Source organism: Petaurus breviceps, unplaced genomic scaffold (assembly GCF_028583685.1).
Source record: "Petaurus breviceps papuanus isolate PSGF00001 unplaced genomic scaffold, PetGlider_PUasm1.0 90205, whole genome shotgun sequence".
NCBI classification, from domain to species: Eukaryota; Metazoa; Chordata; class Mammalia; order Diprotodontia; family Petauridae; genus Petaurus; species Petaurus breviceps.
In genome coordinates this window covers 386,416-400,724 of record NW_027187196.1, presented here as the reverse complement: position 1 = coordinate 400,724, position 14,309 = coordinate 386,416, and the positions used below count along the sequence as shown (strand labels likewise).

Genomic DNA, 14,309 nt, shown 5'->3' with positions numbered 1-14,309 from the left:
TGTGTGTGTCGGTTCTCCCTTGAGGTCAAGGTCTGTCTTTACTTTGGTATTTTTATCCTCATTACTTAGCATAATGCTTAATGTGTTATAAGCCTTTAATAATTGCCTTTTTAATCACTCATTCATATTCAGTTTGCTGTCCACTAAAACCCCTAGATCTTTTTCTTACAATGATATGAAAGTTTTGTGTAAACCATAAAGGGCCCTGCATAACTAGGCTCAGATGGTAGAAGCAGCCTTCAAGACACAACCCTGTTTTATCTTAAATAATCCAGTCTAACTCCCCCACAGGAGAAATGAGGAAGAGAAGAAGAATTGGAAAGCCCAGTAGGTACATGCCTTGCAGTCAGAAGAGCCAGTAGGAAGCAGTAGCATAAATGAGAAACGTACTGTAGGCTGCTGGGGGGTGGGAGGGTTCCAGGAGGTGCAATATGGTCATTTAGCATAAGCTGAAACCTACTGGGAGGGATCATGCCCACTTCCCATTCATCTTGTCCTCTCTCCTATAAGCCTCAGTAAATGTGAGACTTGGAATTATGGGAACTTTATACACAGAAGACTTAAGAGTAATGTGTTCATTTTTGACCTGTAAAAAAAAGAAAGCAAAGCTTTGGAGACTTGTCCCAAATGGACCAGTTTAGTGAGCTGGGCAACTGAGAAAAAGAGAAAGAGTGCCATCTCCTGGAGAAAAGTCAAACTGCGAGGAACTGCAATTTGAGGTGAGGCCCAGGAAGTGGATTTTGGTGAGGGGAAGGTATCCAGGGCACCTTAGTGGAACAAATTAGTGGGTGTAGACGACAGCAGTGGTAATGACAGGACTAACAGCAGCTTCCAGGAGTGCTATGTGGGTCGCCCCCAGTATCTTTCAAAGAAGTGGCTGTTCATTTTGCCAAAGCTAACCCTTCTATTTGGACACTTCATCCCATACCCTCTCATCTTATGCAGCAGATTCCATCTACAATCATCCTGTCTTCTTTCTCAAATTTCAATCTCTCTCTTTCAACTGTTTCATTTCCTAATATTCTCATACACACTCATCTCTCTCATCTTTGAAAAACCATGAAAACCCCCTTAAATTATTTTCCTATATCCCACCTCCCTTTCTTAGCCAGTCATTGAAAAAAAAAAGCTATCTGCACTCACTGCCTCCATTTCCTCAGTTCCGCTCTCCTCTCCTTCATTCCTCAACCCTCTGTAATATGGTTTTCAACATCATCTTCAGTTGAAATGACTAGCTTCAGATATATCAATGATTTCTTAATTGCCAACTCTGATGGTCTTTTCTCAGTTTTCTTTTTTTTCTTTTGCTTTTTAGAGGGGGGAAGGTAGGGCAATTGGGGTTAAGTGACTTGCCCAAAGTCACATGGCTAGTTTTGTGTTAAGTGTCTGCGTCTGGATTTGAACTCAGGTACTCCTGATGCCAGGGCCTGTGCTCTATTCACTGCACCACCTAGCTGCCCCTCTGTTTTCTTTTGATGCTTCTATTCTTTTTTGACCATCCTCTCCTGTTGGATGCTCTTTCCCCTCTGGGTCTTGGTGGGTCTATTCTCTCATGGCTCACAATCCACATGGCTGGCCACTCCTCAGGCCTCTTTCCTGGCTCTTCATTTATATAACACCCCTTCAATGTGGGTGTACCTCAGGCTTCTGTTCTGGGTCCTTTTTTGTTTCCCTTTACATTCTTTCTTGGTTACTTCATCAGCTCCCATGGGACTATCATCATTATACAGATGACTCCCAGTTCTATCTCTCCAACCCCAGTTTCTCCCCCAAGCTTCTATCTCACATCACTAATTCTCTGCTGGACACTTCCAACTATCTAAAACTGGACTCACTTTTTTAGGAGCTGATAGCAAGTTTATTTGGTGAAAACAGAGCAAATAGGCCAAAGAGGACATATGGTGGGGATTGGAAGTAAGGATGTTGGTAACCTTGAAAACATAGTTAGTTGCTTCAGGGGCAAGAGGATGATTTTCACGCTGAGAAAGTTAGGGGGTTCTTTGTGGAAAGGGGAGTTGTTCTCAGCCATTCAGCACCATCCGGACTAGCTCTTCATAGTTGATACAACTGTCTTCGTGCCCTGCCACCAACACTCCCCTTTCTTCCTCTGTCATCTTCTCACCCAGGGTGATGAGGACGTGTCATATTTCTGCCCCCATGACTGTGCTGTTCCCTTCTTTATCAAACACCTGAAGCCCTTCTATGCAGTCTTCATATGTGCCCTGGTCCTTATTCTTTGCTGCGGTCTGCAGCATTGGCAGAAAGTGTTCAAAGTCCAGCACCTTCACATTCATCTCATCACTCTTGGGATTCCCTAAGACCTTGATCACCTCAGCATTGGTAGGGTTCTGGCCCAGGGCTCACATCATGTCCCCACACTGGTTGTATAAGATCTTTCCATCCCCTGTTCGGTCAAAAAGCTGAAAGGCCTCCTTGAACTCTGAGGTCTGATCCTCTGGGAAGTCACACATTTGGCCATGCAGAGCGCTCGCTCCTATTGCTGCTGCTGCCGTATGTAATGACTCCAGCTCTCTCTGCCTGGACTCACTTTTTATCCCTTTAAACTTTCCGCTCTTCCACATGTCCCTACCTAGGCCTACTCAAGGCACTACCATCCTTCCAGTCTGTGAAATTGAAAACCTCAGCATTATCCTGTATTACTCTCCTTCACCCTATCTATCCCATTGGTTGTTTCACATGGCCATTCTGCCTTTAAAACATATCTCATGTCTAGCTACTTCAGTTTGGGCACTCATCGCCTCTCACCTAGATTACTACAAAAGTCTCCTAATTAGATTCCTGGCCTTAAGTTTTGAACCACTCCCATCTGTCCTACATGCTGCTGCCAAAGATCTTCCTTAAGAGAAAATCTGACCATGGTGGGGGGGGGGGGGAGAACAAGTTGCAAAAGTGAGAAGCCCTCCACTGGGCCCTTGGTGTCAGAGGGGCCCCTTGACCCAAGAGTTGTGTTATTAGAATTAGAACATTGTAGTGACATTTATGAGATATTTCACATTGCCTTCTATTTTTTCATTTGTTTAGATCTGTTTAATAGTATCTTGATTTCTCATAAAGTCATTAGCTTCCATTTGCTCCAATCTAATTCTGAAGGAATGATTCTCTTCAGTGAGCTTTTGAGATTCTTTTTCCATCTGACAAATTTGGCCTTTTAAGGCATTCTTCTCCTCATTGCCTTTTTGAGCCTCTTTTGCCATTTGAGTTAGTCTATTTTTTTTAAGCAATTGGGGTTAAGTAACTTGCTCAAAGTTACATGGCCAGTTATTTCTGGGTGTGGTGCTAAGTGTCTGAGCCCGGATTCGATCCCCAGGTCATCCCAACACCAAGGCTGGTGCTCTTACTCGCTGAGCCACCTGGCCACCCTTGTTAGTCTATTTTTTAAGGTGTGATTTTTTTCAGTCAGGTTGTTGACTCTCTTTTCATGATTTTCTTGCATCATTCTCATTTCTCTCCCCAATTTTTCCTCTACTTCTCTTATTTGGTTTTCAAAATCCTTCTTTAGCTCCTCTATGGCCTGTAAGCAGCTTATTCTTTTCTTGGAAGCTTCTGGTGCAGGAGTTCTGACTTTGTTGTCTTCCTCCTGTTCCATACTTTGATCCTTTTTGTCCCCAAAAAAGGAATCCAAAGTTGAACTGCTGTGTTTGCCTTCCTTCCCTTGCTTGTTCATCTTGCCACTCAATTACTTGACTTTTGAGTTTGTTGCCACAGTAGAACTCTGCTACCAGAGAGGGGAGCTTTGTCCCAAATTGCTGGGGTTTTCTCAGCTGCTGGAGCTGTTAGTTGGGTGCCCTCTCAGAAGCTTCCACGTGCTCTGACACACTGGTCATGCACCCCAGGACCTCCACCCCAGACAGTAATCCAGATCCAAGCAGGTTAAAGCAAGAACAATTACCCTTCAGACCGGTTGCTTGGTCCCCCTACAATCTGCAGGCCCAGAGCTCTGAAGCAGCTATGTGGCAGTGGCTGCAAGTCTGCCACGCCTCAGCCACTTCTCACACCAGGGGGCAAAGGCTGGACTGCACTCCCAGGTCCCAAAGTCCACACTGCACTGACCTCTCACTTTGTCCTTAGCATCTATGGATTGATAATTCTGGAAACCACCACAGCTGCTGGTGATCTGAAGTCCCTCCAGAAGTCTAACCCCCAGTGGCTGGTTGAGACCACCCTGAGGCTAAAACCTCTGGCTTGAGTGGGGCTTGGCTCCCAGAGTGCTGCACTGGCTGCTTCCTGCTGGCCTGCTGGGCTATCTTCAGCAGGAGGTTAGCTTCTCTGTGTCATTTTATGGGTTATGTAGCTCCAAAGTTTTTTTAGAGTCATTTTTACATGAATTGGAGGAGGTGGGAGTGGGAGCCCCTAGGAAGTCCAGTTTCTACTCCACCATCTTGACTCTGCCTATTCCATTGTGACATTTATTTTTCAGTTGGTGTTATTCCTTGTAGGAGAGGCCCTGAATACTTCTAAGCGTGAAGGAAAAGGCACTGAAAGGAGGAAAGGAGCACAGAGAGAAGAAATAGGGAGGGCTAACTAAAGATCTACTTTATTAATTCCTAATTTAGGGCTTTAGGTCTCAGAATTTCAATTTGTCTGTAGCATAGGATAAGTAGCCTAGGAAACAGTTCAGATTTTATCCCCCAGTTGGGATTCACTGGTGATTAGTTAGTGGAACAATGAATTATTTTAGACCAGTAAGAGGCCTGAAAGATTCAGACCGAAAAATTCAGATGAAATATGATGGTATGGTAAGAGAAATTTTAGTATTGTCATTGCTTTGCCTGAGACAGCAAGTCACATAATTACCTGAAGTCTTTTTCTTTTTAGCTGATATCCTCAAAAGTTTAGCTCTGTTTAATGACAGAAGAATTTCTGGCTCACCTTTATTACCTCAATTTACTTTAGCTAAGACATTTAACTTTAGATCTGGTCCTGTCTGGTTCCTTCCGTTCTGTTTGTTTGCAAATTCCAATTAAAATCCCCTATTTCCTGATCCAATTGTTATTTGACCAGATGTAGATCTTCCCCTTCTGCTATTCTTTGATTTGTAAATCTTTACCTTTCCTTTGGCCCTCTGTAAAATTTCAACGGTATCCTTCCTTGCTGGTATAATTGAAGAATGCATAGGATCTTTTTTTTTTCCAGATAGTCACTGTATTTTATTGGAAAACATTGATCTATATTTTTCTTCACAGCTTGAACTGAACACAATATTGCCCAATTTAAAAAATAGAACAAAACAAAATAAAACCACTCCCCAAATAGCCATAGCCTCATCCCACCTTGCTTGCCCACCACGGCCCTTGGCTGGGTTTCCGCCTCCCCTTCCCCTGGGAGGAGGGCACCAGGGGGTGAACCCTCGTGTGTCAGGCGGCCTGCCTCCTTGCCAGGCCCGAGAAGGGTCAGTTTGATCCACCTGGGCATTGGGGATTGGGTGTGAGAGGGAGAGAGAGGAAAAGAAGAATCTAGGGAGGAGAAAAGACCAGTCTGCCCATGGCTCCTTCTTCATCCCAAAGGTTAAGTTAAGAGAGAAATGGCTGTTGGTAAGAAGAGAGTTTGCTGATCATGCTTTCGGGCGGAGGGAGGGGGTGACCAGCAGACATAGCACAGACCTAGAGCGAGTGAGAGCAGCAAGTCACTAGAGAGACGCGAGGCGGGCAGAGGAGGGGAGCGCAGACGGCCGGCCGGGCCTCCTACATTACTCTTATTGCAGCTATGATCAATGATGGTAGTAGCTGGGTCACCCCCCACCCCCAGGCTATATATGAATTTTGCCTGAAAAAGAAAAAAAAATCAAGACCACGAAGCCAAGCGACCTGCAGGGCTGAAGCTTCAGAAGCGGCAGGCCGGGGAGGGGAGGGCAGCGGGATATTAGCACCAGATATTTACAGAACAGCTCAGGAGACTGCTTTAGGAGTGTGGACATCTACAATTAATACAAGGTGCCAAGGGAGGAGGGACACCTCTCCCACAGGCCAAAACTTGGTCGAGCCAATCGCTGATGATTTGGGAATAAAAGCCAACGGGTTTTGTAATGTTGTCCATCCCTACCTTACTTTCTTCATCTGTCCTACCCCTACAATCAGTGTCTAGAATTCCCTTCTCCTCAATTTCAAAGGCCACATGAGGTGGCACCCCTTGTTCCTCATGCCCGCCCCCCCACCCTAACACCTCATGTTGGAACTCCTCTAGACCTTTCACCATGGCCCCCCAAATGTTTCGAACACAGAACCACAGTGCCAGACGCATGCAAACATCTAAAGGGTTTGGCTTTCCTGCCCCAGGTAGGGACACTCTCCCCACTCTGCTGCAGCTCCCGGCATGGGACCAGCACTGGCCACCAAAAACAGGGTAAGAAATCAAAGGGAGAGGAGGAGACCTACAGGGAGCCATGAAGGCAGGGAGCCATGAAGGCAGGGACCCCTGCTTGGTTTTGTGGGGTGGGGTCAGCTCGGGCGCTGGGATGTCCCAGGGCAGAGAGGGAAAAAGGAAGGGAGGAGGTCAAAGAACAGTCATGCAGCTTGGGACAAATCTCGTGTTCCTTTATGTCAGATTCTCAGTCGTCAGTCAGGGTTGGCTTAGAACCAGGTTGTTCGAGTAAGAGTGTCGGAGAGAGAGAATGCGCGAGAAAGGAGAGAGAGGCCAAAGGAGAACGGGCACCACCAGCTGCCCGTGGCCTTCACTTCGTGGTCATCATCTGCACAAACTTCATAGTTAACTTGGCCATTACCATCTATGTCCGCCTCTCAGATCATCTCGTCCACCTCCTCATTGGTCAGGTTCTCCCCAAGGTTGGTCATCACGTGACGAAGCTCGGCAGCACTGATGTAACCATTCCCATCCTTGTCAAAGACGCGTGATGCCTCTCGGATTTCCTCCTCTCTGCCTGTGGCCTTCATCTTCCTCGCCATCATGGTCAGGAATTCAGGGAAGTCAATGGTCCCATTTCCATCTGCATCCACCTCATTGATCATATCTTGGAGCTCAGCCTCGGTTGGGTTCTGACCCAGGGATCGCATCACTCTACCCAACTCCTTGGTGGTGATGGTCCCGTCTCCATCTTTATCAAAAGGAAAAAGGCTTCCTTGAACTCTGCGATCTGCTCCTCAGTCAGCTGGTCAGCCATGGCAGGGCACCGGCGCTCTGGGCACCGGAGGAGGACAGAGAGCAGACTTAGGAGGAGGAAGAGGGAGGATTGGGGGTCGTGCAGCGCTGGGAACTAGGCTCCGAGCGCAGCAGGGGGCACAGCTCCTGCCGGATCCGCTGCTGCACGCTCGGGCCACCAAAGACTGCCAGAATGCATAGGATCTTTAAAAATGTTACTCATTGCCCATTGGTTTTTGTATGCCATGGGACTGTGAACTGAGAATGTAATAAACCAGTTATTAAATTGTTTCTGCACGTTCATAAGTATGACTGAAAGCTGTACTTAACGAATCACTGAACATTTTTATATTAACATTCATTCCAGACTACTAAGGCTAGAACTCTCTTCTTCTCAGTTAAGAAATGGTCATTGCTAAAAAGCTCAAAGTAACTCTTACTATCAATTGTTGTTTTAAACAGCTTTGTGAGACTTGGGGTTATGGGGACTTTGTACACAGAAGAATTGAGCAATTTTTTTAGGTGGGGGCTTATTCTTTGAAATTTTATTTATTCTCTTTGGTTTTACATCATACTCATTTCCTCATGTACCCCTCCACAATGAGCTCTCTCCTGTAAATAGAAAAACAATTAAGCAATACCAAGCAGCACAATAATTAGATGTGGTACCATATATACTGTTCTATGCCCATAGTCTCCCATTTGTCTGCGTTTCCTTATTTTATCAACATTTTCTAAAATGAGAAGGTCCTGTGTGTTAAGGGTGGGGGGTCATTTATAGGGAAATGATTGATATTTAAAGACAAGAAAATGAAAACCCCAGAGTAATAGCCTATAAAATATAAAATAATATTGGCGATCAACTTTACACCATTATGGAACAGTACAAGTTCATTCAACAGCACCAAATTATCTGTATCTATTTTGTTAAAGTCAGAGCAGTTAAATGATTTAATGGACCCATTTCTCTCTCAGCATAATTTTTAATACTTTAGAGCAGAAATGTCAAATGGGCTGGTTTCAAATATAATTGTGAAGTATTTAACAAAACAAAAATGCAGTAGAACATAGATAATGTGAATATGTGAGTTTCAAAGTACATAAGGATCCTATTGAGTAGCCTCCATTTCTATTTGAGGGGGACATCACCGCTTCAGAGACTTGGTCCCCTAGTGAGTCTTTCAGGTATAGTTCATCTTCCCAGGATACCAGCCACTAAGTGGAGCTTTGGTATGTTCAAGCCACTACTGTTCCTATTGAGCTGTAAGGGACCTTAGAAGTCATCTACTCTAATGCCTTTATTCTACAAGTGAAGAAACTGAGGCCCAGAAATGGGAAGTGCCTTGCCTGTGGTCATGCATGGCAGGGTTGTTCTCTGTTAACTGACTCATTCAGAGAAGTACCATATTCTAACACTGTTTTAATATGAAAGCTTGTTCCTTTATCTCAAGGGAGGTAACTGGAGTAATAGACTTAGTAGACCTGGTCATTCAAGGGTGTAAATATTATTTCCAGTTTAAAAATGTAGAAACTGAGGCTCAGAAAGGTGAGGTGATTGGCCTGCAGCCACATGGCTAGTAAATGTGGAGGTGGGGACCTAGACTCAGGCTTTCTCTGCCACAGTGCTTGCCTGCCCTGTCATCTTTTAAAGCAGAGGTATCAAACACTAGACCCACAACAGGCCCCAGGAGGCCTGAATCAGGTGAGAATATGATGAGGAAACACTGAACAAAATAAAGAAAAATTCAGTAGAGCATAGATAATGTTAATATGTGATTTTCCAAGTCAAAGTGCCACAGGGATCCTTTGGTATGTTTTAGTGGCCCTAAAGCAATACAAATAATGGTAGAAAGGATAACAAAGGCAGACTGTGTAGTATAAATAGCACTGGACTTGGAATCAGAAGCCTCAAGTTCAAGTTCTAATTGCCATTTCCTTGCTGTGTGACCCTTACTTGGTAACCAATTTCTTCATCTGTAAAATGGAAATAATAATATTTGTTAGTTCATTTGTGGAATTGCTAGGAGGGAAGTACCTTAGAGCCTCCAAAATGTTACATAAAATGTAACTGTGAAACTACAGCAGCAGTCACAGTAACAAGGAGAGAGCTTTGATAGGGGCAGAACGAAGATGGCGGAGTTAAAGGCAGGGACTCGCCTAACCTCTCCCAAGTTCTCCTCCCAAACAACATTAAAATAATACTTCCAGATGAATTCTGGAGCAGTAAAACCAGCAGAAGGACAGGGCAAAACGATGTTTTACCCCAGGACAGCTTAGAAAGGTGGCATGAAAATGCTGTCTCTTTGTGATAAGAGTAGAGTGCAGTACAGCACAGACTGCATCCCAGCAAAACTTCAGCAGGCATTTGGGGTGGCTGTAGTACCTGCAGTAGCTTCCACAGATGGTAAATGGATCAGAAGATTACAAGGGAACCTTTGCTGGCACGAGGTAAAGAATTCTGTTTCATTGCACACACATGGTTCTCCCGCGGTGAGGAGAAGCACTTGCACATTGGAGATCAAAGTTACAGGGTGGAGAAGAGTGCTTGTGGTTGCTCACAGACCAGAGCATAGGCCAGGAGAGCAGTGGCCACACCTTTCCTTAGATTATGCCACCTTGAAAGTACTGAAAACTTACAGGTCCCCAGAATTAGCTCTGAAAACAGCAGCACAAAAAACCTGAATCTTGGGACAGTGCCCCCATCATGCTGTTGGGCTGAGCAGAGCCCAACTTTAAGATAAAAGTTAAAAGTCAGGGGCGGCCAGGTGGCTCAGTGAGTAAGAGCACTGGCTCCAGTGTCGGGATGACCTGGGGTTCAAATCCAGGCTCAGATACTTAGCACCACACCCAGAAATAACTGGCCGTGTAACCTTGAGAAAGTTACTTAACCCCGATTGCTTAAAAAAAAAGTTAAAAGTCAAGAAATAGATTGAGAAAAAGAAGCAAACAACAATAAAAAAGAACTTGACCATAGAAAGTTACTATGGTGACAGAAAAGATCTAAACACAAACTCAGAAGAGGACATGTTAAGCCTCAAAGAAAAATGTGAATTGGAGTCAGGCCCAAAAAGACTTCCTTGGAAGAGCACAAAAAGGATTTTAAAAAAAATCAAATGAGAGAAGTAGAGGGAAAATTGGGGAGAAAAGTGAGAGTGGTGCAAGAAAGAGTCAACAGCTTGGTAAATGAGGCACAAAATTACTGAAGAAAAAAACACCTTAAAAACAGAATAGGCCAAGTGGTAAAAGAGACACAATAATCCACTGAAGAGAAGAACTCCTTAAAAAGCAGAATTGGCCAAATGGAAAAGGAGGTACAAAAGCTCAGTGAAGAAAATAATTCCTTAAAAAGTAGAATCGGGCAACTGGAAGCTAATGATTTCATGAGATGTCAAGAAACAATAACACAAAATCAAAAGAATGAAAAATAGAAGAAAATGTGAAATAGCTCATTGGAAAAACAACTGATCTTGAAAATAGATCAAGGAAAGATAATTCAGAATAACTGAACTATCTGAAAGCCATAATAATAATAAAAAAGCTTAGACATCATATTTCAAGAAATTATCAAAGAAAACTTCCCTGACATCCTAGAACCAGAGGGTAAAATAGAAATGGAAAGAATCTGCTGACCACCTCTTAAAAGAGATCACAAAATGAAAAGTCCCAGGAATATTATAGCTAAATTCTAGAGCTCCTAGGTCAAGGAAAAAATATTGCAAACAGCCAGAAAGAAACAATCCTACTATTGTGGTGCCACAGTCAGGATCACATAAGAATTAGCAGTTTCTGCATTAAAGAGTTGGAGGGCTTGGAATATGATATTCCAGAGGGCAAAGGAGCTAGGATTAAAACCAAGAATTGCCTACCCAACAAAACTGAGTATTCCTTCAGGGGAAAAAATGGACAAAATAAAGCACTTTCAAGTATTCCTGATGAAAAGACCAGAGCTGAATAGAAAATTTGACTTTCAAATACAAAACTCAAGAGAAACATAAAAAGGTAACCAGGAAAGAGAAATCATAAGGGATTCAATAAGGTTAAACTGTTTACATTCCTACATGGGAAAATGATACTTATAACTCCTAAGAGCATCATCATTATTAGGGCAATTTGAAGGATTATGCATAGACAAGACAAGAGGACATGGGTTGGAGTTGACTATGATAGGATGATATCTAAAAAAATACAATTAAGGGATGAAAAAGAGGGATGTACTGGGAGAAGGGGGAGGAGAGAGGTAGAATGGGATAAATTATGTCACATAAAAGAGGAATGAAAGAAAGAGCTTTTACAGTGGAGGGGAAGATTGGGAGGGGTCCGTGGCTGGCAATGCTTAAACTGTATTCTCATAGGAGTTGATCAAAGAAGGAATAATATATACACTTGGTTGAATATAGAAATCTATTTTACCTTACAGGGAAGTAGAAAGATAATGAAATAAGAGAAGGAGGGCTGATAGAAGGGAATGGGGGAGGAGGTGGTCAGAAGCAAAACAATTTTGAGGAGGGTCAGGGAGAGAGAGAGAGAAAGAGAGAGAGAGAGAGAGAGAGAGAGAGAGAGAATAAATGGGAAAAATAAGATGATGTGAAATACCTAGTAATCTTAAGGTTGAAAAAATTTTATAGCAAGTTTCTCTGATAAAGTCCCCATTTCTCAGATGTATAGAGAATTGAGTCAAATTTATAAAATCACAAGCCATTCCCCAATTGAGAAGTGGTCAAAGCCAGATGTGGAGAACCTGCAGCCTCAAGGCCACATGTGGCCCTCTAGGTCCTCAGGGGCAACATTTTGACTGAGTTCAAGTTTTGCAGAACAAATCTTTCTATTAAGGGATTTGTTCTGTGAAGTTTAGATCTAGTCAAAGGGCTGTACTTGAGGACCTAGAGGTCCGTGTGTGGCCTCAAGGCCACAGGTTTACCACCCCTGGTCAAAGGATATGAACAGGCAGTTTTTTATATAAAGAAACCAAACTGGTCTATAATCATATGAAAAAATGCTCTAAATCACTATTGATTAGAGAAATGAAAATTATGAGGGGATGTGAGAAAATTGGGATAATAATGAATTGTTGGTGGAGTTGTGAAGTGATCCAGCCATCTGAAAACAATTTGGAACTATTCCCAAAGGGCTATAAAACTGCATACTCTTTGACTCAGCAATAGTATTACTGGGTCTGTATCCCAAAGAGATAAAAAAGGGAGGGAGGATCAGTTTGTACAAAAATATTTATAGCAGCTCCTTTTGTGGTGGCGAAGAATTGGAAACTGAAGGGATGCCCATCACTTGGGAAATGGCTAAACAAATTATACTGTATGATTGTAATGGAATATTACTGTGTTATAAGAAATGATGAGCAGGTAGATTTCAGAAAAATCTGGAAAGGCTTATATGAACTGATGCAAAGTGAAGTGAGCAGAACCAGGAGGTCATTTTACATAGTAATAGCAATACTGTATGATGATCAACTGTGCATGACTTAGCTATTTTCAGCAATACAATGATCTAAGACAGTCCTGAAAGACTTGTGATAAAAAATGCTCTCCATCTCCAGATAAAGAAGTGATGGAGCCTGAATGTAGTTAAAAACATGCTATTTTTCATTTTCTGTATGTTTTTGTGTTTTTCCTCCCTTTGGGTCTGTGTCTTCTTCAACAACATGACTAATATGGTAATGTTTTACATGATTGAACTAATATAACCTATATCAAATTGCTTACTGTGTCTGGGAAGGTGAGAGAGGGAGAGAGAAAATATGGAACTCAAATTGAAAAAATGTTAAAAATTGTTTTTACATGTAACTGGGGAGAAATAAAATATTGTTATTAAAATTTTTTAAAAGAAAATACCCACCATATTCCTGAGCTATTGAAAAAATACAATTCTAGTCATAGAAAGAGGTTTTCACAAAATGTATGGTGCTCCGGGGAGGCTAGGTGATGCAGTGAATAGAGCACTGGCCATGGAGTCAGGAGGACCTGAGTTCAAATTCGGCCTCAGACACTTAACACTTATTAGCAGTGTGGCCTTGGTTAAGTCACTTAACCCCAATTGCCCTGCCTTCCCCCCTCCAAAAAAAAAAAGCAAAAAAAAAAATGCATGGCGGTCCCTAGAAGTGTGTTCAGAACTTCAAGGATTTGTATTGTCATTGTCCTTCAGGTACAATTTAGTGTACAGGCTCAGGACAGAATGGTGCCTTTTATGTCTCTGGTCCATTTCTGTTCTATAGATGGCAACAGAGTACTTGTTCAGAGATCTGTGGGCTGCTCTGTCTGTTCTGCTCTCTGAAGTAAAGGAAGGAATAGCTGTTGCCTACTGCCCTGGAAAGGCAACATATTTAACTTTTGTTGCCTGTTGGAGAGCGAATATGGATGGATTGGTACAGGCCTGTCTTCACTATTAGGAAAACAATTCACACATTCCCTAGTAACGATGGGTCAGGGATGTCATCTTATTCCACCAAATTGTTTGCCTCTTTCATGGAAGTAGTCCAGCTGTGGATGACTTGGAATAGTAGAAGAACCCATGGGTTGGAGTAGGAGGCTTGGGTTTGAAACCTGACTCAACTATTTACTATCTGTGTGACCTTGCATAAGTCCATACCCCCTCTCTGGGCCTCAATGTCTTTATTGTTGAAATGAAAGGAATTGGAGTTGGGTAGTCTCTAAGGTCTCTTCTAGCTCCATACCTGTGACCTTTTAATAGGGATAAGAAGTTGAATTAAATGACCTTTCAGGGGTTCTACTAGTCTGCAAAGCTTTTCCTTTGTCATTTTAATTCAAACATCAGTAGCTTTATGCAGAGTATGTTACATGGCAACATGGATGAAAAACATCCTCCACAGTGTATGTATATGAACTGGCAGGGGGACTGGCTGACATTTGCTAAAGCCAGTTTTCTCAGGAGGATTTGACATTTAATTCTGCTGAATGTCATCCTAAATGACTTGATAAGATGTGTCAGTAAGCATTATGAAAGCGCCTGTTCAGGAGCCTATGATGCCAATTTATTTGCAGAAATACACTTCACATTGATTCTAAGTAATGAGGGGCCTATTTAGGGTGAAAACTTCCTTTTACTCTGCACAGGGAATCACTGTCATGACTATCATAGTGCTCTGGATCTGGGGTGATTCTGTGACTTGATTCCCGAACAAAAAATAGGAGAAGCTTAGAAGCAAGCACGTGGTTCATATATTT

General features: G+C 42.8%; 2 pseudogenes; both read right to left on the bottom strand.

Moving 5' to 3' along the window:
- Nucleotides 1-1,829: 1,829 nt before the first annotated feature.
- Nucleotides 1,830-2,514, bottom strand: LOC138176814 (myosin light polypeptide 6-like; annotated as a pseudogene).
- Nucleotides 2,515-6,436: 3,922 nt separating this feature from the next.
- LOC138176813 (calmodulin-alpha-like) lies at nucleotides 6,437-7,327 on the bottom strand (annotated as a pseudogene).
- Between the last annotated feature and the right edge of the window lie 6,982 nt (nucleotides 7,328-14,309).